The following is an 8,067-nucleotide window of genomic DNA, read 5'->3' on the forward strand; positions in this document are numbered from 1 at the left end:
TCGCAAGAGGATTTCCAAACTCGCCTGGTCTTTATAAATCGCTTCCAAGACTGCTTCCGAGCATTAGCAATACATGTTAAACTGGTTTAAGAAAGTAGACAAGAATAGGGATTTATTTTCATCTCGCAAATATTTGTAAACGTCAGTAGATGCTTTGGTATTTTCAGTCAACTCGAATACCTGTTAAACAATACCCTGTATAAGAACTTTTACAGGGATTTTTCCAAGCTCACAGGTATTCTTGAAGTGTGAAAGAAAAAAAAATTTATTCCAACATTTTGGCACTTTCAAGAATGGAGAGAGATCTCCCCTCTCTGTAACTCACTATAAATAGGGATAGTGATATTCCATTTTAAAAAATTGTCTTTTCTGTTTTTGGAAACCTATAATTTTGTTTCAAACTTGATCACAAATTGAATTTTTATTTTCAAAGGTGGGTCTAGGATTTACCAAGGGGGGGGGGGGGGACTATTTTGTACTGAAAATAAGAAAAAAAAGAGAAAAGGTTTTCACTACAACATGGAGGAAATTTGTTCCAGGATTTACTGGGGGGGGGGATTATTTTGTACTGAAGAAAAATTGAAAAAAAAAAAAAAAAACGTTTTCACTACAACATGGAGGGAATTTTGTTCCAGGAAAAATTTGACATGCAAAAAAAAAAAAAAAACACAACCAAAAAACCAAAGGTTCTCACTTGCTATGCATGACATATTCCTATAAACAAACTTTTTTGTGCTTCTCAAAGGGGGGGGGGGAGTCACTGGCCGGATTGTGCCCCTACCCGGATCCGCCACTGTCTGTTTTGTCATACAAAATTGCACATAGCAAAAATATGAATTTGTTTTGCAAATGTAAATTTGCACATGATATGTTAAGAACCGAAACAGATTTTCCATTTCGATATACTGGTATACCGAAAATCACTGCCCTTTGACTAAAGACCCCTATGGGAGGCACTTTTTTTATTTTTTGTTTAACAATAGCTGGGGTTCAGTGACTCTACTCTTGTTACCATGGTAATGGCAGATTAGTTTGTCCAAAGGTCAAATTGAAAGCATAAGCTGATGAGGATGAGAAAGGAATTTATGCCCAGGGGAATTTTGCCTGTTTGCACCTATTCTGCAGGCACAGACCCTGATTGAAACTTTGATCAACAAGTGGGTCTGAACACGAGACTAGCACAAATATAACTTAAAGGAAAATGAAAGGATAGATTTATTATCTGATCATAAAGTGATTACATTTCACTGAGTAAAATAAAATTAAAATGAGGCAGAATGGTTTCCTATTTCCCATGATATGCCAAGTCAAAGTCATCAATATTTTGATATTTGAAAGACCCGTGGAGATCGCCATTTTGCTCATACTCCCTATATCTCCGTGGGGGGTTGTGACGTCAGCGACGTACAACTCGGTGTCCGACCTCGGCACTCGCCTTTGATTGCTAGCATAAAATACATGGGCCAGAGTGGTCAGAAAGGGGCACAAAATGCAGCTTTTGCCAAATTCCTGATCCGCAGAAGATGCCAGAAATCTCTTTAAAAAATGAGTGGCTGCACTAAAGGTGGAGAAATACAACAATTCTTCAAAATTCACGAGGAATGATGTTATTCGTAGCGAGCATTTTACCGATTTCTTCGGCCGAGTATTGGGACTCGAAGTCGTAGGCTCTCGGGCCTATTTCAATACAAACGTCAGATAAGTTTTGTTTTACTTAAAATCGACGGTAACAAATAATAAACAACGTTAGATATATTGAAAAATAGCACAATTAACAATTTAACGATATTCAAACGGGATAGAGAACCAAACTTCCAACATAACAGTTAACACGATCACTCGGTTGTGGGCCGGCGGTCGGCACTCGAGGGTTCATTACATGCTGCCGCGCACAGAAAAATCAAGCCACATAAGTCGTGTGTTGTGGACACCAGAAGGAAGATCCCAGCACGCGCGACCCACTAGATAGAAATCCACTGCCAAACGCGGTTTACGGTGCTGGCTTACTAACCTCGCAATACGTGTGATGAGTGGGTGGCCGGGGACGGCTGTACTGTCTACGTACAAATTTAGCTTTGTCAAATTTGCCAATTTGGTAATCGTAAATAAATGTGTAAACATTTTCATCAAAACTCATCAATTTGTGTTTTAAACCATAAAATAATTTGAATAGCTTTTTGATAATATTTTCAAGTGTTTTTATGTGTATATTATATTTATTTCTTGTAAAAAAAGTATCTATATTATGCGAACTCGGGGTTGGTTTCAGCCTGTGACTAGCTGCACATGGAAGCTAGTACTGAGAGCAGTTGTACGTCGCTGATGTCACAATTTTGAACGAACCTCGCAACAATGGCGATCTCCATTCAGAGACTTTGAACGTGAAGAAGTCTAACTTTGAAGAGGTGGTACTCCACTTTGGGAAATCGGATATGGGTATAAGTGGATTCATTTTGATTATCATTTACTTATCAATGATATTAAGTGGTATTACATTTTGGGTTTCATTCTCCTTTAATACAACTTTGGCGAAAATATTTACTCCTGAATGACATGCGCTGTAAAGCCAAAACAACAACAGCAGCATAATTTTTCAATATCCTGAACAAGAGGAGCTTTTTGTTCTTAAGTCATTGGCAGGGACCTTGGGCTGCATTTTCAGACCATACAACTCCAGCTTCCAAATTTATCCGCTATTTCTCATCCTACATGCTTTCCTGATAAGAAAAATTGTTATAAGATAAGTAATAAAGACACAGCTTTTTTTTCCAGACTAAATTTTTTTCTCACTTTGAATTAAGAAGACTACATTTTACCAAAGTGGGTCAGCATGATAGGCCTACATAGTATGGTACTACCTGGTCCTGGTAAAAAGCAAGTTTAGCTGGCTTATTGTGGTTCTAGCGGGGCAATTGCAGTGCTAGGACATGAAGTTTGAAATCTTTCTGAGCGAAGGAAAAGCATTAGGGCAATTCCATGAAAAATGTTCACTTTAGAGAAAAAATGAAGTTTCAGATTTTACTTAAGCAGTCAAAATTTCTTAAAAAGTAATCTATAAAGTCTCAATTTCCAATAGAAAAATCGCGATATTGATAAAATTTTGTATTTTTTTCCATCATCAAAAAAATAGAATATTAAATTGCAAAATGTAAAAAATATGGCTATTTTTAAACAATTCATCTTTCCTGTCTCTACTAAAAGCAAACAAGGTCTCAGAGGTCTCTTTTATCTTTTGAATAGTTGATTAATGTTTAAATCAACAGAAAATCATCGTTAAATTTTATGCCATTCATCAATTTTAGAGAAATCTGTCTCTAGATTTGTGTGATTTCTTTACCATTATCACTGTCATGTCCGTTACGTTTTTCACTTAAAGTTTTCACAGCTTACAGGAAATTTGTCTAAAGGTACTGCAGATTCAGATTCTATGTTAGAATTAAACCCCCTACCATGTGTAGCAATCATTTTCCCTTACCACTTCTCATTTTCATAAAAATGGCGTAACGGACATGACAATTCGCGTAACGGACATGACGCCTTTTATATGACAAAAGACAGCATGCACAAAAACAAAATATTAGGCTCAGTGTCACAGACTGAGGCCAGTCTCAATTGCTTGAGGATAGCTGGATGTAATAACTCCTAGAAACTGCATGTCATTCAAGCTATTCTTAGAAGTTGGTGAATGATGAAAGTTCAGCTCTTGTTCTGGTAGATTTTTCTAAGAATTAACGGTATGCCACATAATATTAAGATATGATGCAGCTAGATCTGGCAAGATACTCAGATCACAATCTGCATCATTTGTGTTTGAACAATACAATTGATTATCTTAGTTGTTTGCACTGACAGTTTGGAGCATGATAAAACTCCAACTTGTGAATTCATGAGATCATTGATGATATTGCTTCAAAGTATCTGACTTTCACCAACCTGTACTTATTCAGTGATGGCACAGGCTCACATTTAAAAACAAGTTTGTATTGATTCAGATATCTGTGTTACATGATGTAGCTCTATGAATCTATGAATCTACAGTGGCACTTCTTTGCAATATCACAAAGCAAAGGGGCTGTGGAAGGAATGTGGCGCAATCAATAAATTATGTCATCATAGTATTTTGGTCAGCCATAATCACGATTTGAATGATGTATCTTCATTGTACACAAGCAGCGCGGACAACGCAACGAAATTAGATACAGCCACATTTGTCAGCAAGCAAGATCGTAAGATTTAGAACATTCAAGATTTGATGAAAGGATGATTATACTCAGGATGATATTTATTTTGAATGAAAAAGAATCTCAGAAGCGATTTACAAACATTCCGATTACCATTCAACTCATACATAATCGATAATGAAAGACTGGTTTCCAAGTCCTGCTATTAAATTTTAAAATACTTTTTAATGTCATTTTTTTAATCTTAAAACTGACATTAATACTAGTACATATTCTTTATCATAAACACATTTCATAATATGTTCATCTTGGATTTATACAGGTCTGGTACATTTTGTTTTCTTCTCACAAAAATGAGATTTGGTCTTCTCAGTGTGCCGTAGTGGTACGATAAACATTGTATTCTATATAAAATTATCATGTAAGCTATAGCTATTAAATTAATGATACCTGCCAATAATATCTACATATTTTTCTTAAGAATGTTAGTAAAGGTACTTTGCTGTTACATTATTACATTCATTATTCATATTTCTTTCATTTTGAAACTAAGAAGTGCTGATGAAGTTCACTTCCTAAGGGTGTCATGTCCGTTACGCTAATGTATATTATCAAATAGTAAGCCATGAATAAAAAATAATCTTTACTATCAACTTTTTCTCCTTTAATTAGGTGTGGCGGATGGTAGTAACTGGAAAATACTCATTAACTGTTGTTAATTTGTGTAAAAGAAATATTTCTAAATATTTTTTTGTTTTATAAATATTGTACGAAAAGCCCCCCTCTCAAATTGCAAAATAATAGGAGATATTACAGATTACCAGTTATGATGTGTGTCTCTAACCTCTAGCCTTAACATGTAAACAATTAGACTTGTACCATATTTTGTAATAAAATAATTATATTCGCTTACAAAAGGTGGACGAAACTGTCATGTCCGTTACGCTTCGTGCGTCATGTCCGTTACGCTACATTTTGAGCTATGAATACAGAATGCACTGCAAAACTGTTGTTAAACACCATTTTATGGATAGAGCATGATCTTACGGATAAATTAACACCAACGTCAGGTGCATGCAATCTAAGAATTCACAGGAATTTTGATAAGCAATAGGAGGTAAAAATGCTTCGTCCATTTCGTGTCATGTCCGTTACGCTCACAAAGAGTGCAATTTCTCCGCGACTGTTCAACGAAACGATTTGAAATTTTATGTGTATGTAACTGATACTTAAATGTGTCTGATAAGCTTAGTAACAATTATCAAAAGACTGCTAATTCTACTGTATAAACCTTTGAATTACAAAAATTTGTCTGAACGTCATGTCCATTACGCTGGAATTGCCCATTAGCCAATCACAAAAATTGAAAGTTCACATGAAACGCGCACTGTGTGGCAGATTGTCAATATTCATGAGCTGTGCGATCGTTCGGGGTAAGGCGTTTACCCCAGCTAAGCAATAAATAGTGTGGGGTTAAAGAAACAAACCAACAAAAAAAAGATGGTATGGGGGATATTCTGGGGTTAGTCCAAGATAAAAAAACCGTAGTCTCAAAAGCATATGAGGATCTTGGTTCAGATTTCAAGTGAGTCAATAATATTGGTGGATTGAATGCATGCCAAGTTTCTATTGAAAGTGGTTTATAAGTGATTCATTAGTTCTTGGAAGACGCTAGGGGTTCCCAGAGAATCCATTTGCGGTGTAGAATACGTTTCAGTGATAGAAGTTTTCAATCAAATTGAACTATAGTGATCTGGCAGTGTAATTTCATTTTAAGGTGAGGGACATATTCCATTTGAAATTCCTTATTTTACAATTAAATAATTGGCTTGTTATGACAGTCTGCGTTGGAATCAGGGTGGCTGCATCCTAGTCTGCAGGCACAGACCCTGATTGAAACTTTGATCAACAAGTGTGTCTCCACGCAAAGACTAGCACATATACAAAACTTGCTGTCCTTCAGTACACAACACATGAGTAGGCTGCAATTCAGACCCTTTACTCGAGTCAAGGGTTTGCACAGCAGACTAGGCTGCACCCTTTGGAGACGACTGGAAGGGGGGGGGGAGGTTTCGAAAAGCTGCATTGAGTAGTTATCTGAAGCAGTCGTTTATATAAAAATTCTTCAATATTAAATAAAAATAACAATATATTAATAGGAGAAAAATAGGCGAGCTTGCATTTTCAGTTGATTTTGAATAAATTTGCATAATTAATGAAGTACTAGTTTCTGTCTCGCCTGAATAACAGAGCGAGACTATTGGCGCCGCTTTTCCGGCGGCAGCGTCGGCAACATCAAATCTTAACCAAAGGTTAAGTGTTTTGAAATGTCATCATAACTTAGTAAGTATACATGTATAGGCCTAGTTCATGAAACTTGTACATAATGGTCATCAAGTATTACTGAAAATCTTGCCAGAGTTTGAGGTCACATGACCAATGTCAAAGGTCATTTAGGGTCAATGAACTTACGCCATGTTGGGGTATTTGTTGATTTCCATCATAGCTTTGAAAGTTTATGGATCTGGTTCATGGAACTTGGACATATGAGTAATCAAGTATCACTGAGCATCCTTTGTGAGTTTCAGGTCACATGACAAAGGTCAATGAACTTTGCCCTTTTTGGGGGGTATTTGTTGAATTGCCATCATAACTTCAAAAGTTTATGAATCTAGTTCATGAAATGTGGACTTCAGGGTAATCACGTATCACTGATCGTCTTGTACAAGTCTTCACACGACCAAGGTCGAATGTCATTTAAATGTAGGGTCATCAATGAAAATAGTATTTTGTCATCATGTGAATGGTGTTTTTTGTAAATGATTGTTCTATAGTCTTTTTCAAAGTCGGCACTAGTGCGTACTGCAGGCGAGACTGCCAGAGGACTCCGCTTGTCTATAAACCCTCCCCCACAAATTTACGAACAGACATACAAATAAACAACTGGGTTCAGGACACTAGTACTCAGCACAGCCTTTTGTGAAAAGCCCCTACCTGGTTGACTCGAAAGGATGCGTCGCTTTTACTCCCCTCCCTCATCCCATTCTTATGAGTAAAGCACCCCACCCTAGTTTTCTAAATAGGGAGGGGCCCCCCACACCCCCGCTCCGTGAATGCAGTGTCAACAAGCCTCCATAATTAAAGGCCATTTTCAAACCTAATATATTAATCCTAAACCCCATTGATCCGTCCACTGTTTCACTCGTTCATCTTTCATCAGTTCATTAATCCATCCATTCATTCATCCATCCATCCATTCCTTTATCCATCCATCCATTCCTTTATTTATTTATTTATTTATTTGTTCATTCCTTCATTCAACCACCTGTCCATTCATCTATCCATCCATCCTTCCATCCATCCATTCACAAACTTATCCACCCATCCATACGTCCATTCATCAAAACGGCCCTCTCATACTCCTACTTGACCTTCAGTATCTCTAGCTGTATGTAAGAAAAGAAATATGAACATCGTTTTAAAGTTTTACTGCAATTTTACTAACAGTGCTGTATGCTGTAATGTAGCCTATAGAAAGAATTCACTGCTATGTTCAGTATATGTCTTCCTATGTATGTTCACAAAATGGTAAATTATGTTAAATCTATTCTGCTCTTGATCTGCGAATAGTCGCAGAGGGGCACAGATAAGAGGGAGTGGTCGGCTTTGGCGAGCTGCCAAGTTAGTTGCGCACTTGAGAACATCATGTTTTGAATGTTACACAATTCAAGAAAAGGAGATTTTCTTGTTCATACATCCCCCCTCTGTGCTTCTCTTAACTCATTGATTACCAGTGGCAGTGCATGGAATGTTTGCCTACTCGGGGTTGTTGTCTATAGAAGTGAAACTGCGGTTAGAAGATAAGACGTTATGGTATGATATGTGT

Source organism: Lytechinus pictus, chromosome 11, assembly GCF_037042905.1.
Source record: "Lytechinus pictus isolate F3 Inbred chromosome 11, Lp3.0, whole genome shotgun sequence".
In the NCBI taxonomy this organism is placed as follows: Eukaryota; Metazoa; Echinodermata; class Echinoidea; order Temnopleuroida; family Toxopneustidae; genus Lytechinus; species Lytechinus pictus.